Here is a 17,336-nt window from a genome sequence, read left to right as displayed (position 1 = left end):
ACTAATTCATAAAGGTAGTTCTCAGAGGGTTTAGTGAAATTACTGTCGTGCAGAACTATTATAATATTGCCTAGCACATAGTAAGTGAGATACAAGGTTTAGTTATCCATCATTATCATCGTTGTTGTCTATCTCTGGATGAATACTAGTTTATCTAGGACACTTTTCTGTAAATGTTGTTCTGTATCTTTTGAACTTGAACCAAGTCAATTTATTGCCTTAAAGAAAAAAATAATAATTTTGTTTCCCACCCCCAAAGTGCTATTGAGTCTTTCAACTCTTTCTGAGCTGTGCACCACGCGTGCTGCACGCCCAGAATACTTCGAGGTCTGTCTTCGTGGAGTCCCAGTGTAAGAGCAGGGGCTCAAACTGGGTTTGCGGCATTGGGTTTTACTTGAGAGAATCCTAGCTAGGATGTAGAACGGTATCAGTAAAGATGCTACTGTGGTACCTGGAGCATCTCAGCCAAATGGATTATTTGTGCGATAGAAATAATACTTGATGTTTTTAAAAAACATGATCTTGCTTAATTAAAAAAAATTTTTTTAAACAGCAGGGAAACTTACGGGACTCCCTAGTGAGTGTCGGGCGCTGCGCGATGCCAGAACTGGGCACGCAGAATTGACCCTGATCGCGAGGCGCTTCACGCCTCTTGTGGAAACTCCACAAAAGGACATGTACTTTATAAAATGGTGGTCGGAACGCGCCCAAACTACGAATCTTCGTGCATAAACTATGTACTAGGCCGTGCCAGGAGCTGCAAGCGCTACTGTGGCAGATAAATGGGACCACCAGACCTGAACGTGGTTCAGACGGCCCCTAAACGGAGCCCCATGTCCCTTTGGAATCTTGTATCATCCTGACCAGTAGGGGCCATGTGTAGATTCAGGGAGTAATCAGCCAGAGAGTTGTTGTGGGCGTTTCCGTAGTGTAGTGGTTATCACGTTCGCCTCACACGCGAAAGGTCCCCGGTTCGAAACCGGGCGGAAACATGTTTTACTTTTCAATTCTAGTCATTACCTCTCTCGCGTCCTGGATTGAAGACCGTCACATCAAAAAAGTGTGTGTGTGACTATGTTTACCTGTATTTCTGTTTCTCGGAGACAGGCAGTGAAGCGGCACTGTAGCAGGCAATACTCTACCTAAGTGCTCCAGTGGAAATTCGGTTCTGGCACCTTAGCTAATCTCCTTGCTCTTCCCCTCGGAAGCCTGCAAGGCCAGCTGTCCCACGTTGAGAGGGTGTAGATTTCAGATCCCTTCGCCAGGCGCACAGTAGGAGCTCCATAGTACTTTTGTAGTTGTTTAGTAGTGAGCTGCCGGAGAAGGCAATGGTCCCCCACTCCAGTACTCTTGCCTGGAAAATCCCATGGATGGAGGAGCCTGGTAGCCTGCAGTCCATGGGGTCGCTAAGAGTCAGACACGACTGAGCGACTTCACTTTCACTTTTCACTTTCACGCATTGGAGAAGGAAATGGCAACCCACTCCAGTGTTCTTGCCTGGAGAAGCCTAGGGACAGGGGAGCCTAGTGGACTGCCGTCTACAAGGTCGCACAGAGTCGGACACGACTGAAGCGACTTAGCAGCAGTAGTGAGCTGCATCCTTGCTTGTGGATTTTGGTCTCCTGGGACAGAAGGCATGCGTCTACTTGTAGCCCGGCTAGCTCAGTCGGTAGAGCATGAGACTCTTAATCTCAGGGTCGTGGGTTCGAGCCCCACGTTGGGCGATGATTGATTTTGGAAAATGAGACAATAAAAGAGATCTCAGTGTAAGGGCAGCAGTCCGAGACCCTTCTGGGATCCATCTTCCCGCTGATGATGCCCAGAAGCTGGGCTACAGAACAGATGGAGTGCACCAAGCTCTAAGGGGACAGTGAAGGTTGAGTACCGGGCGACAGGGCACCCTGATTAGCGACCACTTTACGAGGTGATTTTGAGGTTAGTATTCCGGGCTCTTAAAGCCACGGCCCTATTTCGAAGTCTGAAGCCCTCACATTCAATATATTCTCTTTAAGCTTGATACTGAGTCGATCTTTTGTGAAATGTTGCCCTACACATCCTAGTCTCCTCATTCCCCCCACACGTAAAGGAATGTTAAAATAACCCCCCCTTTTTAAATCTTAAAATCATGATACATTTTATTTATAGAGTTCTAAGACTGATGACCTATCAAACACATTATTCTGGGAAAAGGCATTTGGTCAGCGTTGGAGGATATGCTTATGACAGGTCTTTACAGTTCTTTAAAAAATTATTTTTTGTTTTCTTTATTAATTTATTTTAATTAGAGGCTAATTACTTTACAATATTGTAGTTTTTGCCATACATTGACATGAATCAGTCACCGGATCCCCCCTCCCACATCCCTCCCCATCCCGTCCGTCTGGGTGGTCCCAGTGCAATGTCTTTTAGTGCCCTGTTTCATGCATCAAACTTGGACTGGTCATCTATTTCACATATGGTGATATACATGTTTCAGTGGTAGTCTCTCAAGTCATCCCACCCTTGGCTTCTCCGAGGGAGTCCAAAAGTCTGTTCTTTATATCTGTGTCTCTTTTGCTGTCTTGCACATAAGGTCATTGTTACCATCTTTCTAAATTCCATACATATGCATTAATATACTGTATTGGTGCTTTTCTTTCTGACTTATCTCAATCTGTATAATAGGCTCCAGTTTCATCCACCTCATTAGAACTGACTCAAATCCATTCTTTTTAATAGTTGAGTAATATTCCATTGTGTATATGTACCACAACTTCCTTATTTGTCTGCCAACGGACATCTAGGTTGCATCCATGTCCTAGCTGTTGTAAACAGTGCTTTGATGAACACTGGGGTACACATGTCTCTTTCAATCTCTTTCAATGGTTTCCTCATTGTGTATGCCCAGCAGTGGGATTGCTGGGTCATATGGCAGTTCTGTTTCCTGTTTTTTAAGGCATCTCCACACTGTTCTCCATAGTGGCTGTACTAGTTTATATTCCCACCAACAATGTAAGAGTGTTCCCTTTTCTTCACATCCTCTCCAGCTAAAATGCCCTTTTTTAAAAAGACCCTAACATGAACATCTTCAGCAGGTCTTGTCACCAGCTTCTTCCTTAACTTCACATGAATTCATTCTTTTCCATTTATTGTTCCTCGGTCCTGTAAATTCATCTCATTTTCTATTTTCCATCTGTAGAAGTCTCCCCACATACATTCCAGACCACAACAGAAGTCGGCTGATTATATAAAGCTGGTTTATTAAACTCGCTAAGTGAAGGATAGTTATCACCTTCAGTCTCAGAAGTGTATGGAAAGGAAGAGTTAGGGAGAGTTTAGCATGACACCCTCTGAAGACAGTGCAAGACAGGAATTGGGCAGAGCTGGTAAAACAGGTAGAGTTCCTAGTACAGTCATAACTCACAGATCCCTGGGGAGTTACTGTTATTACCATCTTTTCTTGGAATAGACGGGTCTAAACAAGCCAGTGTTGAAATAGTTCGGACTTTGGCATTTCGTGTTGCAAAAGGCTTGCAAATTCATCTGCAAAGTTGCTTTAGGGTTTTTTTGTTTTTGTTTTTGTTTTTGTTTTTACCACCTTTACTGGGACTGGAAAACATTATTAAAAGATTCTGACTTTTTCATTAAGAGAATGTCCAAATGTGCACATTTCTCTTCCCTGTCTCCCAACAAGCCAAGGCCACACCCTCCCCAGCTTTTTGCTACAATTTCTGCTTTTCTCTCCTCTCCACCCATTCCACAGAAGCCCCTCAGGTCAGGTCTTGTTTGGAATCCCTCTGCTGCTGCTGCTGCTGCTGCTAAGTCGTTTCAGTTGTGTCGGACTCTGTTCGACCCCATAGACAGCAGCCCACCAGGCTCCCCTGTCGCTGGGATTCTCAAGGCAAGAACACTGGAGTGGGTTGCCATTTCCTTGTCCAATGCATGAAAGTGAAAAGTGAAAGTGAAGTCGTTCAGTTGTGTCCGACTCTTAGCGACTCCACGGGTTGTAGCCCACCAGGCTCCTCCATCCATGGGATTTTCCGGGCAAGAGTACTGGAGTGGGGTGCCATTGTCTTCTCCGATCCCTCTGCTAGTAAGTAACCTATGAGGCTCTTGGCGTTCAGCAGTTCAGAAATCAGGCTAATGCACGGTAGGATCTTTGCTCTTTAAAGGCCGAAGAGGCAGAAAGACTCTGATGTACATTTTGGAGCCTTTCAGGAATGAAGAGCTGAAGGTGTGAGGGAAGTGAGACTTCCTCAGGGAGAGGGGCTGGAAGGACACAACCACAGTCCAGACAGGAAGGGGCTTGCGCCAGGGTCAAGGCAGCAGCCAGACGGAGAAGCGGCAAAGGAGCTGGATGTATGGTTTGTACTCAGGGTAGGAAAGGGGTCTCCTGGATTTCTGTTTTATATGGGTTAATAATCAAGATCAGATACTGAAGATTGGGGCTGTTAGGGAAGGGAGGAGAGAGGTTTAGTCAGTTCAGTCTTGCACAGGTTGGGAGATGTCTAAAAGGACATGTCCAAGGCAGGAAGTTCTGAAGCTTGGGGAGAGCAGTCACAGCTGGAGTCACAGATGCAGGGAAGGAGAGTGGGTCAAGTGTGAGCTGAGATTTGACCCTCAGGGACATGGCCTCAAGTACATGGAAGAGTCCGATTAGATGGAAACCCAGCAGCAAAACTTCCACTGAAGCCAAGGGAGTGGAGATGTGCAAAAAAAGGAAGGACAAATGGGTAGAGTCAAATTATGGTTTAGGAAGGGAAAATTGTAACGCGTGCATGAATTCAGCCACTTGCAGTCTCCTTGCTAACCTTGAACTAGACTCTGACAAGAGAGTCTCCTGCCCAGTGCTCTGGGGGAGAGGGGCTTCCCTGTCACAGAATCCCTACTCACACATTAAGAATCCCCACTCAGTACGACCCAGCCTCTTTTCCAATTCCTGGTTACCTTGGTCTTTGGCAACCAGCGCTGGTGGCAGAAAAACACTTTGCAGTATTTTAAACCATCCATACTGCTCTTAAATTTGCATATGTGTAAACTACATATAATATACATTAAATTTCATCCCAATTCTGGGCATCGAATGCTAGGATTGATGAATTTTATTTTTATAAGGTACTTAAGAGATTTCACTACATTTTCAAAATTTAATAAAAATTTCAGCTTTATTTAAGTAACATCGACTTAAAACTTGATATGTTTCAATCTCCTCTTTATTCTTAATAATTTTATATTATTTCTAAGAAATAGTTATTCTGAAAGCATATGTAAAATTAATTTCCTTGTTGCTTGTTCGTATTTAATATATATTTTGATGAAAATATATTCAAATCTCATGTACTTTGTATTTGAATCCTTTAGAGTGTAACTATCAATAGAGCACAAATTATGTGAAAATTTAAACCCGGCAGCAGTCCCCCTCAGTTCAGTTCAGTTGCTCAGTCGTGTCCGACTCTTTGCGACCCCAGGAACCGCAGCATGCCAGGCCTCCCTGTCCATCACCAACTCCCGGAGTTTACCCAAACTCATGTCCATTGAGTCGGTGATGCCATCCAACCATCTCATTCTCCGTCGTCCCTTTCTCCTCCTGCCCGCAATCTTACCCAGCATCAGCAGTCTCCCTAGAAGACAGATAATGAAAAGGGTTATCCACGTTTTACCTTCCCTTCGGCGAGGCTCGCTGCTTTCATTCACGCCTTTTTAAAAATTGCTGAACTTGACTGATTTCATAACCTACCAACCTGTCGTGCTCCACAAGTTTGACAAACACTGCTACCTGGGGCCACCAGGGGACCGATGTCCTAGAGTAGAATTGTTCCAAGGGCTCCAGGAGGGCCCGGGCAATGACAATGACTATAGTCTATAAGGGATTTGAAAGGGGTGACCATCAGGTGTTTCCGTAGTGTAGTGGTTATCACGTTCGCCTAACACGCGAAAGGTCCCCGGTTCGAAACCGGGCGGAAACAACAAGAATGTTTCTATTTTCCCCAGCTACAACCACTTTCTTCTGGTCGTTTTGTCAAGTTCTATCATCTGTCCCTGGAATGTGTGTGCGTAAAAGTATGCTTAGCTTTTACAGTTTTATACTATCGCTCTCTTTTCCAATCTATTACCAGTTCACTTCAAGCGAGTATATTACGGATCTCTAGGTCTGTAGCGCAAGAGAAGGTGGTCTGTCATTAGAGCCATCCTTCACAGAACTTAAAATCCTAGAAGATCAGAAGGCAGGAATGCCACTCAAAGACAAATGAAATAGTAGAAAGTACAAAAAGTGCGTTGGAATCATATAGTGGAAGTCAGACTGGGAAAGAGAGTTCACAGGAAAGAGCAGTAATAACCTCACCATCTATCACAATCACGTTAACTGGTCCTGTTGTCGGTGTCTCCCTCTCCTGCAGGTGAGGCCACTGAGCCACAGACACGTCACACGAGGTGACTAAATGTGGGGTAGAGGAAGTAGCAGACGGAGCTAAAGGACGGAGAATGCGGAATGAAACGGCACCGAGAGAAATTCAAGTTAGCATAGCCGGGAAAGTACCTGGTTCTGCCAGAGATGTGCTGGTGACTCGTTCCCGCTTAGCGCTGACGAATATTAGCGCGACAACCTTCACCTTACGGGACACCACCGTGAGCGAGTCTGAGTTCTTCTATCCTGACTGGTTTCACTCCCGGCCTGCACCTACGCATCCGTCTTCAGCGGCAGAATAGAACAGTAAAAAGAACATCAGCCTCTCCACAGGTGTCTCGGTCAGCCGCCTTCTTCATCCGTCCTCACTTGCTGCGTATCTGCTGCGTGCCTATGCGACTCGAAGGGTGGTTTAGGAAACGGGCTCCAGAGGTCAAGGGCAAAACGTCAGCGAAGGCTTCAGAGAAGCAGACCAGCGGTACTTGGAATCCTCAGGCCAGAGTTCCCGGCCTGAAAGATGTCTGCAGACAGGCACACGGTGTGGACTTCTGAAGAAGTATAGCCTGCTTCTATGCATGGAAAATGGGGTTTACACTTTCATACACCTGACGGTACAACAATTTACACGAGCGAAAAGCAACTACTTCTTTCCCTAGGACTTCTGTCAAGCTTGAAAGTCAAATAGATAAAATATCTAAGTGGTAAATCAAATTCTTTTTAAATAAAGTTTCACAGGGTGTTTTTGTTTTTGTTTTTGTTTTTTGCATTGGGGCGGGGCTGGGGCCGGGGGTGTTGGTTGTGCGGAGGTGGGGGCGGGGTGGAAGGTTGGGATGCCGTGCTGGGCAGCTTGAGAGATTTTAGTTGCCAGGCCAGGAATCAAATCCCAGGCCCTGGCAGTGAAAGCACTTTCACATCTTAAATGCAGATAATGCATAATCAAAACTAGCTACGTGATGGCAAAGCTTGTTAGGTTACCTGCATTCACATAACTTTCACAGACACAAAATCAATATCATGCCCATATCTTTATCAGTGCTTTTTAAAAAATACTCACTCATATGCGTTAGCTTGGTTTACAGATGTAAACCCGACCAAAACGGCTAGGGCCCAGCTGTACAACTTAGAGCCCTAGAAGAGTGAAGAATTTTGGACCCCACTTGGAAGAATTTTCCCAGAGTTTCCCCTGCTCACTCAATTTCTTTTTTTTTCCCCCCTCATATTTTACTGACTGATTTGAGATAAATCAGAACAGTCCCTGCATCCCAGGCTCTGGACTGTCAGAGTGTCTCTTGCTGTATCCCCTCCAAGCCCACCCAAGACTCCGGGAGGCCAGGATCATCACTCAGTCCTGTCACTCTTCACCAGATGGATTTTGGTCCCTTCCTCAGCTAACATTAGAGTCTCCTCTGACTTCCTTGGGGAGACAGTAAACAAATCCACTGCAACACAGTTAACACCAAAGAGGCAGCTGGGCTGGGCAATAAGCTCCACAGGAAGTTGTCTCATGTGGGTCATATTTCTTTTGGGTTACATTTAATGCTAACTTGTCAATATGGCTTGAGAGCTTTATTAGTTTCATCTTGTTTCAATTAATGCTAAAGTTATCCTCTTTTTGATGCTTAAATTGTTGCTGCTTGTCAGTGGAAGCCCCTTTAAAATTGGCCCCTTTATCCTTTCAGCACTGCCCTGACAATTTGAAAGCACACTGTTTCCTGGTAGAAACTCACACTTCAGGCCTATCTTTAATTTTTCCTAGATAAAGAATAATTTTGGACCTCACTTGGAAGAATTCTTGAAAGAATCAAGTTCAGAAAGGTGTTTTTTTTTTTTTAGTAAAAAATAAAAGAGTCAAATATGGGTACCAGGACACAATGCATGGGACCAAAGGTTGGCTCCCCCACTTCTGAGGTTCCCTAGGGAAATCCTTTAAAGGATGTAAACGTACACTAAGAGCTCTATTTAATTGTAGCTTTGCTGGATCTTTACCTTTTTTTTTTTCCCCCAAATAAACCTCAATCAAATATACTCAACATCAATACTCTACAAAATTATTTACCTAAATCTCTCACTCAAAAGTAATTGTGTTACTTTTTGCTTTTATTTTTTAAACTTTTATTAAGAAATTTAAAGTAGACAGAATGGTATTAAGAAGTCCCAAGTACTCATCACTCAGCTTCAACACTTTTCTCTCACCATTTCTGTTTTATCTCTACATTCACCAGTTCCCACCCCCTGGCTCATTTCTTTATATTCCTCATAGATCTCATGATATATCCTTCTATAGTCACTCTATTGATCATCTCCCTTTCCCTCTGGTTATTCTGTTACTGTATAAAACTTCAGTGTTAGGAAATAATATTAATAGCTACAAACCTTGTGAATTGAATCCTTACCATGGACTAAAAACTGTTCTAGATGCTGGGCACACATTGATTCTTTCCACTCTTGCAACAAACCTATGGTGTGCCACCATTAAAGGGAAACTTCATTCATTCATTCATTCATTTACACTGCAGTGAAAAAGACAGGCCAGTGAAAAAGACTTGACCTCCTGATGTTTACCTTCTAACAGGCAATTAAAACAACAAACAAATAAGCAGATAGAAAAGGAATCTTAGAGAGTGATACAGACTGTGAGAAAATTAGTGAGGGTTATCTAACAGAGTGGTAGGCAGAGGACAGTATTAGAGAGATAGTCCAGGAAAGATACATCACAAGAGGTGACAATGAGCTGAGAAAGATAAGAAAGAGCCACCTTAGAAATATCGTGGAGAAATGGACTTTGGGAGAAGGGGCAGAAGGTTCAAAGGCCCTGAAGTAGGCATAAATTTGGTGGATTTAAGGATGGGGGAAAAAACCAAGACCTCCTTAACCAACCTTGGAGGTTAAGGAGCCACAGCTATACCCTCAAGGCCCCGCATTCTGATGACTGCATCCACACCATTTGCTGGTTTTGTTTGCAGATGGGTAGAAAAATGAGTGGAGGACACAGGATTTTATGTGTTTGAGGACTCCCAAGCAAATGAACACAGTAGGAATCTTAACAGTGCGGAGTTTTTAAGATGAACACACAGGTTCATTCAGAAATTTTCAAATAAACAATAAACATCAGCTCTAGGTCCTAGCTGTGTGACCTCACCAGCGCCTCCCTCACCTCGTCGTGAATTAAGGGTTCAGATAAAGTCTGTAATTATCATTTAAAATGTTTTAGAGAATATCATCAGTGGCTTAGATGTTCAGAATGATGCCTTTCGGTGGCTTTAATTCACATAAGAACCAATGAAAGGGATTGTTCCAGTTGTTTCAACATTTTCTAGCTTTATAAGAAAAACAACAATATTTTTTAATTGAATTTAAAACCTTGAGAAAAACTAGACTTTAACATTTGTAACTATAATACAATGAATATTAATCACAAAAGAAGTATATATTCCTTTCCTTTTTCAAAAGCCTTCCACTGCCCTTAGACACTGAACATCTCAAATGACAGCAGAAAGGGTTTCCCAAAATAGGCAGTGATTTTAATCCAATTGGTCCTGACACAGACTAGAGGAGCAGGTCATTCTGGGTCATCTTTTTTGGCCATTATTCCTTTTGCAGGGAGTCCTCCAGAGTTAGCTTGCTCTAGTTGACATTTTGTCTTCTTCCTTACCCAAAATTCATATTCCCCATGACGTGACTGAGATATGCCTTTTTCTAGGGGGACTTGCACCCTTAAACCAATGTGATATAAATAGCATTGAAATAATGGGGTGAGAATTTGATGATGTTTGAACCATCTTTGCTGATGCTACAGAGACCATAGAAGAATGATTTTCTCAAGTTAAGGAAAGGGAAACCAGTAACTGTTAAAGATACAGGAGTATTTTTATTTTTGATACTAGAATATTTTTAGACTGGTCAGAATATCCGTCTACTTGTTTATGCTCAGTTGTGTCCGACTCTTTGCAATCCCATGAACTGTATAGCCCACCAGGCTCCTCTGTTTATGGAATTTCCCAGGCAAGAATACTGGAGTGAGTTGCCCTTTCCTCCTCTAGGGGATTTTCCTGACCCAAGGATCAAAACTGCATCTCCTGTGTCTCCTGCATTGCAGGCAGGTTCTTTACCCGCTAGCCATGAATATAGTAAACCTGAAGATAATTTTCTGTTTCAAATGAGATTTTTAAATAAAAAAGTAGATGGTTGATCAGTGAAAGTGAAGTCGCTCAATCGTGTCTGACTCTTTGCGAGCCCATGGACTGTAGCCTACCAGGCTCCTGGCTCCATGGGATTCTCCAGGCAAGAGTACTGGAGTGGGTTGCCATTTCCTTCTCCAGGAGGATCTTCCCGACCCAGGGATCAAACCCTCGTCTCCCGCATTCCAGGCAGACGCTTTAACCTCTCAGCCAGCAGGGAAGCCCCTTTACATATAAATTATATATGATTGTTATTCGAGATCACTTCACAATCTACATGCATGATCTAATAATTTATATATGCCCTACATGACATCGAGACCTTATAGAAAATCACATACAAATTTAATTTCCTATATCTGACTGGAGTCTTCCTGCCCAAGGGAGAAAATTTGCCAAGTAAAAATAACTTAACAGGCCTTCCAATGATGTCATGGCTTTGCAAGTGAAGAAAACACGATGGCTCCCACAAAAACATGTCTGAAAAGAGAAAACAGTGTTATCCTATACAGTTGGATTAGAAATCATAAGTTAGAGTGACAATGTGATCTTCAAAATCTTTTGTCCAAGTATGCTCCTATGAGAGGCAAAAGGAAGGTCCCTTTCTCTGTAGGTAGTATCCTGTAGGCCCTGCAATGGTTATTATCTTATAAGACAGACAATGACGGACCCTGGCAATATTAAGGGGATAGGGACAGCCACATGTTAGGTTTGTTTTTCAAGCAGCTTGATGCCACCAAGGCAGTGGAGAAATAATCAGTCTCATTCATGACTGGTGGGAAGTAATAATACCCTGTAGGAGCCCTCGCCTGGTAATTTGTCTATTTCTGTAAAATTACAGCTTCATATATAATGAATCTTACTTGACCCAGGAATCTTACTTCTGGTAATTTTCCTTGCAGATGTAAGTTCAAAAGTGCAAAATGACTACACTACATGCTTATTAATGTAGCATCACTTGAAATAGCATGAGATTGGAAACTATAAATATCCATCAGTAGGTGATCTGCTGAATGAACTAGGATTCATCTACAGTGGGATATTAGACAGCTGCAAAAAAGACTGAGTAAAATTTCTATGTCTTGAGATAGAAAGAAAATCAAAATATAACAGAGTTGTAATTATATCTTTATGTAAGATAGAGGAAAATAAAAATATCTTTGCATTAAAAAAATTCTGGAAGAATATGTACATGGATACAAACTTGTTACCTAAAAAAGGAGAATAGAAGTTGGATACTTTTCACTGAATATTTTTATAGATGTTTCACTTTTTGAACAGTACAGTATATTACCTACTCAAAAGATGTTTTAAAAACTCATTTCGTGATGCAGCCTCTGTGGAAAATGGTATGACGATTTAAAAAAAATAAACATAGAAATACCTTATGATCAGCAAATCCACTTCTAGATATATGTGCAGAAGTGAAAGCAGGAACTTGAACAGAACAGATATAAGTAAACCCATATTCACAGCAGCATTATTCACAGTTGCTGAAAGATGAAAGGAATCTAAGTGGACTGATGCTGAAGCTGAAACTGCGGTACTTTGGCCACCTGATTCAAAGGACTGAAAAGACCCCGATTCATTTGAAAAGACCCCAATGCTGGGAAAGGTTGAAGGCAGGAGGAGACGGGGACAACAGAGGATGAAATGGTTGAATGGCATCACCGACTTGATGGAAATAAGTTTGAGCAAGCTTGGAGAGTTGGTGATGGACAGGGAAGCCTGGCATGCTGCAGTCCATGGGGTCACAAAGAGTCAGACAGGACTGAGCGACTGAACTGAGCTGAAGTGTCTACTGAGAGATAAATGGATAAACAAAATATGATATATACATACAATGGAATATTGAAAAGTGAAAGTGTTAGTCGCTCAGGCGTGTCTGACTCTTTGGGACCCCAGCGATCAAACCCAGGTCTCCCACAAAGCAGGCAGATTCTTTATCGTCTGAGCCACAAGGGAACCCCCTGTTGTTTAGCCTTGAAAGGAAGAAATTTGGAGCATGCTACAACATGGAAGAATCTTGAAGACATCACACTAAGTGAAATAACCCAATCACAAAGGAAAAATAATTTTGATTCATCTTATATGAGGTTCCTAGAGTGGCACAGCAGTGAAGAATTCACCAGGCAATGCAGGAGAAGTGGGTTGGATCCCCGGGTCTGGAAGATCCCAGAGAAGGAAATGGTAACCCACTCCAGTATTCTTGCCTGGGAAATCCCAAGGACGGAGGATCCCTGGTGGGCTACAGCCCATGGGATCTCAAAGAGTCGGACTCGATTTAGTGACTAGACAACAACAACAAAGAATAGCCAAATGCATAGAGACAGAGAGTAGAATGGTGGTTGCCAGGGACTGGGAGAAAGATAGATAGGGAGCTAATGTTCATTGGGTAGAATTGCAGTTGGGCAATATGGAAAAGTTCTGAGGATGGATGGTGATGAGGGTTGCCTAGCAAGTAAGTGTGTTTAGAGGCACAGAATTGTGCACTTTAAAATAGTGAAAACGAACAAGATCCTACTGTATAGCACAGGAAACTATACTCACTAATCTTCTAATAAACCATAGTGGAAAAGAATATGACAAAGTATATACGTATACATACATATGTCTATATGTATATAGACATATATACATATACATACAGGCAAAGAGTCGGACACGACTGAGCGACTGAACTGAACTGAACTGATATATATATCTGCTGTATAGCAGAAACTAACACATTGTGTATCAGCTATAATTATTTTTTAATAGTGAAAATAGTATATTTTATTACATACATTTTGAACAATTTAAAAAAATATTTATTTTTGGCTGCATTGGGTCTTCCTTGCTGGGCGGATGCTTTCTCTAATTGCGGTGCACAAGCTTCTCATTGCAGTGGTATATCTTGTGGAGCTCAGGCTTAGAGTACCTAGGCTTCAGAAGTTGCGGCTATGCCTCCAGAGCCCAGGCTGAACAGTTGTTACCCATGGGCTTAGTTGCCCAAGGCAATGCGGCTTCCTCCCAGACCAGGGATCCAACTAACGTCCCCTGCACTGAATGGCGGATTTTTTAAATAATTTCTAAAATGTTGCTTTGCTAGTAGGTAAAGGATACAGTAATCGACGAACAAGAGCATAACAGCAAGAAGCCCACATCAACTTATACACATGGATCAAGAACAGAAGTATTTTTCCCTATCAACCTTCCGGTAGTTAAGAGCAAAATACACCTGCCGCCCAACGTGGGGCTCGAACCCACGACCCTGAGATTAAGAGTCTCATGCTCTACCGACTGAGCTAGCCGGGCACGTGAACTTCTTTTTCATTAACTTTTACTTGAAGGAAGGCTTCCGGTTGTATCTAGCTTCAAGTTTAAAGTTGAATTTAATTGGGACAAAATTGGGCCACTAAAGACAAGATTATTGGCAACCTGAGAAATTCAAACTCTACCAATCATGCTTGACTGACCGTCCTTCCCACTTCCGTCCCTTTTCTGCTCGCCCTTTTCTGCCATCACCCTAGCCCTTTTCCATCCCTGAGAAACACAGGCTCTGAGGAGGGATAATGTTTGCATCCTGATGCAATAGCAGAGCTTAATCCGTGAATTTTCAGTCCGAAGTTTAAATGCACCGTCGCGGGGTTGAGCCTAGAGTGGGTGAAGGCCGCCGCCGTGCCCACAACCTGCGCAAACTCCACGATTTAGGGTGTTTCCTTGGGTTCTGCATTTCTAAACTCTGGGGTCGAGAGAAAGCAAAACAGAAACTGCTGCTTGTTCTGGAGATGCCGGGGATCGAACCCGGGGCCTCATACATGCAAAGCATGCGCTCTACCACTGAGCTACATCCCCAGCCCGCCGCAAATGCTCCTCTAATTTCTGTTAGGTGGTTATTGGCAAAAAGCACGGTCGAACGAAAGGCATCTGCTGGTTTTGACAATCGAAAGGCTGCAAAGGCCAGCGGCCAGCGCTGGGAGCTATTCCAGGGTCCTCTACTGACTCTAAGCGAGTGGACTTCGACCGAGATGACGACCAAGGGTAGCACAGGACCAGGATAAACACTTGGAGGCAGCGGTGAAAAAAGAAGGGAAAGTCATCCGGCACGAGGCCCCAAAATGAATTGTGAGCCGAAAGAAGCAAAGTAAGATTAGCTGCAGGATGCTACGTTTGTTAAACAAAGAGAAGAGTTGTTCAGTCGCTCAGTTGTGTCCGACTCTGCCACCACATGGACTGTAGCATGCCCGGCTTCCCCGTCCACTGTCTCCCAGAGCTTGCTCAAAATCACGTCCATTGAGTCGGTAATGCCATCCAACCATCTCATCCTCTGTTGTTCCCTTCTCCTCCTGCCTTCAATCTTTCCCAGCATCAGGGTCTTTTCCAATGAGTCAGTTCTTCGCATCGGGTGGTCAAAGTATTGGAGCTTCAGTATCAGCCCTTCCAATGAATATTTAGAGTTGATTTCCTTTAGGATTACTGATTTGATCTCCTTGCTGTTCAAGGAACTCTCAAGAAGTCTTCTCCAGCACCACAGTTGGAAAACATCAATTCTTTGGCGTTCAGCTTCTTTACTGTGCAGCTCTCACATCCATGCATGACTACTGGAAAAACCATAGCTTGACTCTGCAGACCTTTGTCTGCAAAGTGACGTCTGCTTTTTAAGGAGCTGTCTAGGTTTGTCATAGCTTTTCTTCCATGAAGTAAGCGTTTTTTAATTTCATGGCTACAGTCACCATCTGCAGTGCTTTTGGAGCCCAAGAAAATAAGTCTCTCACTGCTTTCATTGTTTCCCCACCTATTTGCCATGAAGTGATGGGATTGGATGCCATAATCTTAGTTTTTTGAATGTTGAGTTTTAAGCCAGTTTTTCCACTCTGCTCTTTCACCTCCATCAAGAGGCTTTTTAGTTCCTCTTCACTTTCCGCCATTAGGGTTGTGTCATCTGCATATCTGAGGTTATCGATATTTCTCCCAGCAATCTTGATTCCAGCTTGGGATTCATCCAGCCTGGCATTTCACTTGATGTACTCTGCACAGATGTTAAATAAGCAGGGTGACAATACACAGCCCTGATGTACTCCTTTCCCAATTTGGAACCAGTCCATTGTTTCATGTCTGATTCTAACTGTTGTATCTTGACATGCATACCAGTTTCTCAGGAGGCAGGTAAGGTGGTCTGGTATTTCCATTTCTTTAAGAATTTCCCACAGTTTGTTGTGATCCACATAGTCAAAGGCTTTAGCTTAGTCAATGAAGCAGAAGTTGATGTTTTTCTGGAATATTCTTGCTTTTTCTATAATCCAACAGATGTTAGCAATTTCATCTCTGATTCCTCTGCCTTTTCTAGATCCAGCTTGTACATCTGGAAGTTCTTGTTTCAAGTATTGTTGAGAAGAGGGAGTGTAGTAAAGTGTGCAATATTTGTACAAAGTAATTCAGAATTGCAAAGTTGACGCTCAGGATTGGAAGGGGGCTGGGGCATAGGCGATGGGCAAAGGTTTTCACTGTTAAATGCTCTGTACATCTGAATTTTGAGCCATATTTAAATTAATTGAATCCAAGAAAAGTTAATCAAGCTCTGTTGTGTACCTAGAACTGCTGTAGAAAACTGGGAGTTCGGCCATAAGCAAAACTGACATAGTTCATTACATCTTTCAGCTCTGGTTTCAGAGGAGGTTGAGTGCTAAAGAGAAAATAGAGCCAGCCTTGAGAGAGAGAATGGAGTAAAGCATGATTCTGAGAAGGTGACGTTTGAAGAAAAGGGTTGAAAGGAGATGGAATGTGAGCCATGAAAGTGTCTGTGAAAAGAGAGGTCCAAGTAAAGGTGAGAGCCAGTTTAAAGGCCCTGAGGTAGGAGCTTTGTGAAATGTTATTGCAGGAATAATAAGGGGGTCCATGCAGCAGGGGAGAGTGACAGGAGGTGAGGGGATGCATCCCCTATCACTTTGTATGCAGGGGATGGAGAGAAAGAATGGATAGTACCTTTAGACGGTGTGAAGACTTCAACTTTTACTCTGAGAGAGGTGGGAGCCACGGGAGAATTTGAGGAAAGGAGGGCCCCTATCTGACTTAACATTTTAACAGGATTGTTCTCACAGCTGGATGGAGAAGATAGGGCAGGAGAGGGACAGAAGGGGAAAGAAATGTTGTGATCATCAAATTATAGGTGATGATGCTGTGGAAGAACTGAAGAGATGCTGAGGATTAGGGGTGGGTCCTGTACATTTCCCGTCTCTTGGGGAGTCTCAGAAGACTCACCGGTTTGGGCCTGAGCACCTGGATGGATGGAGTTGCTGTTAAATGGAGTGTAGTGGGGAAGGCTATGGGAAGAGCAGGTGGAGGGGCAGACAGAAGTGCATTGTGGAAGTGTCGAGTGTGCAACTCTCCCTTAGAACGCCTCATGTGGAGATGCTGCCCAGTGAGTTGGCTGTGGGAGCCAGGTATCCTAGGAAGAGTTGGGCTGGAGATTTGTCCGTAGAGCAGAGAGAAAGTCTTTCAAGCAAGAAAGTGGAAGAGATCACAAGGAAGTGAGCCTAGACAGAAAGTCCAAGGACCAAGCAAGGGCAGGGAGAGGAAGAGGAAACAACCATGGTGACCAAGAAGCTGGTAGGAGGCCATAGAAGTGGGAGAAAAGCCAGGGAGTACAGTACCCCGGAAGGAAGAGATGGTGCTAGAAGGAGGAAACATCCCAGGAGAGAGGAGGTAAAGCCTAAGAAGCCGCCTGCCTTAGTCTTTGGGTTATGATCGCTGCGGTCACCCGTGACCTTGACAAGCGCGGTTTCTGAGGAGGC

At 43.5% G+C, this 17,336-nt stretch overlaps 1 long non-coding RNA gene and 5 other non-coding genes across 6 annotated transcripts; 3 read left to right on the top strand and 3 right to left on the bottom strand.

The window, feature by feature from the left end:
* The first annotated feature begins 919 nt into the window (after nt 1-919).
* Nucleotides 920-992, top strand: TRNAV-CAC (transfer RNA valine (anticodon CAC)). The gene has a single exon. It is a non-coding gene; the product is annotated as a tRNA-Val (tRNA).
* A 659-nt stretch (nt 993-1,651) lies between these two features.
* On the top strand, nt 1,652-1,724 carry TRNAK-CUU (transfer RNA lysine (anticodon CUU)). Its single transcript has one exon. It is a non-coding gene; the product is annotated as a tRNA-Lys (tRNA).
* Nucleotides 1,725-5,125: 3,401 nt separating this feature from the next.
* Nucleotides 5,126-7,112, bottom strand: LOC139184132 (uncharacterized). Its single transcript, XR_011567641.1, has 2 exons — nt 6,518-7,112; nt 5,126-5,600 (listed from the first exon to the last, which is right to left on the bottom strand). It is a non-coding gene; the product is annotated as an uncharacterized lncRNA (long non-coding RNA).
* TRNAV-AAC (transfer RNA valine (anticodon AAC)) lies at nt 5,873-5,945 on the top strand. Its single transcript has one exon. It is a non-coding gene; the product is annotated as a tRNA-Val (tRNA).
* A 6,675-nt stretch (nt 7,113-13,787) lies between the features above and the next one.
* TRNAK-CUU (transfer RNA lysine (anticodon CUU)) lies at nt 13,788-13,860 on the bottom strand. The gene has a single exon. It is a non-coding gene; the product is annotated as a tRNA-Lys (tRNA).
* A 468-nt stretch (nt 13,861-14,328) lies between these two features.
* TRNAA-UGC (transfer RNA alanine (anticodon UGC)) lies at nt 14,329-14,400 on the bottom strand. The gene has a single exon. It is a non-coding gene; the product is annotated as a tRNA-Ala (tRNA).
* Nucleotides 14,401-17,336: the final 2,936 nt, after the last annotated feature.

Source organism: Bos indicus, chromosome 7, assembly GCF_029378745.1.
Source record: "Bos indicus isolate NIAB-ARS_2022 breed Sahiwal x Tharparkar chromosome 7, NIAB-ARS_B.indTharparkar_mat_pri_1.0, whole genome shotgun sequence".
Classification (NCBI taxonomy): domain Eukaryota; kingdom Metazoa; phylum Chordata; class Mammalia; order Artiodactyla; family Bovidae; genus Bos; species Bos indicus.
Note: the sequence above shows the minus strand (reverse complement) of the source record. Positions and strands in the feature narration are given on the sequence as shown.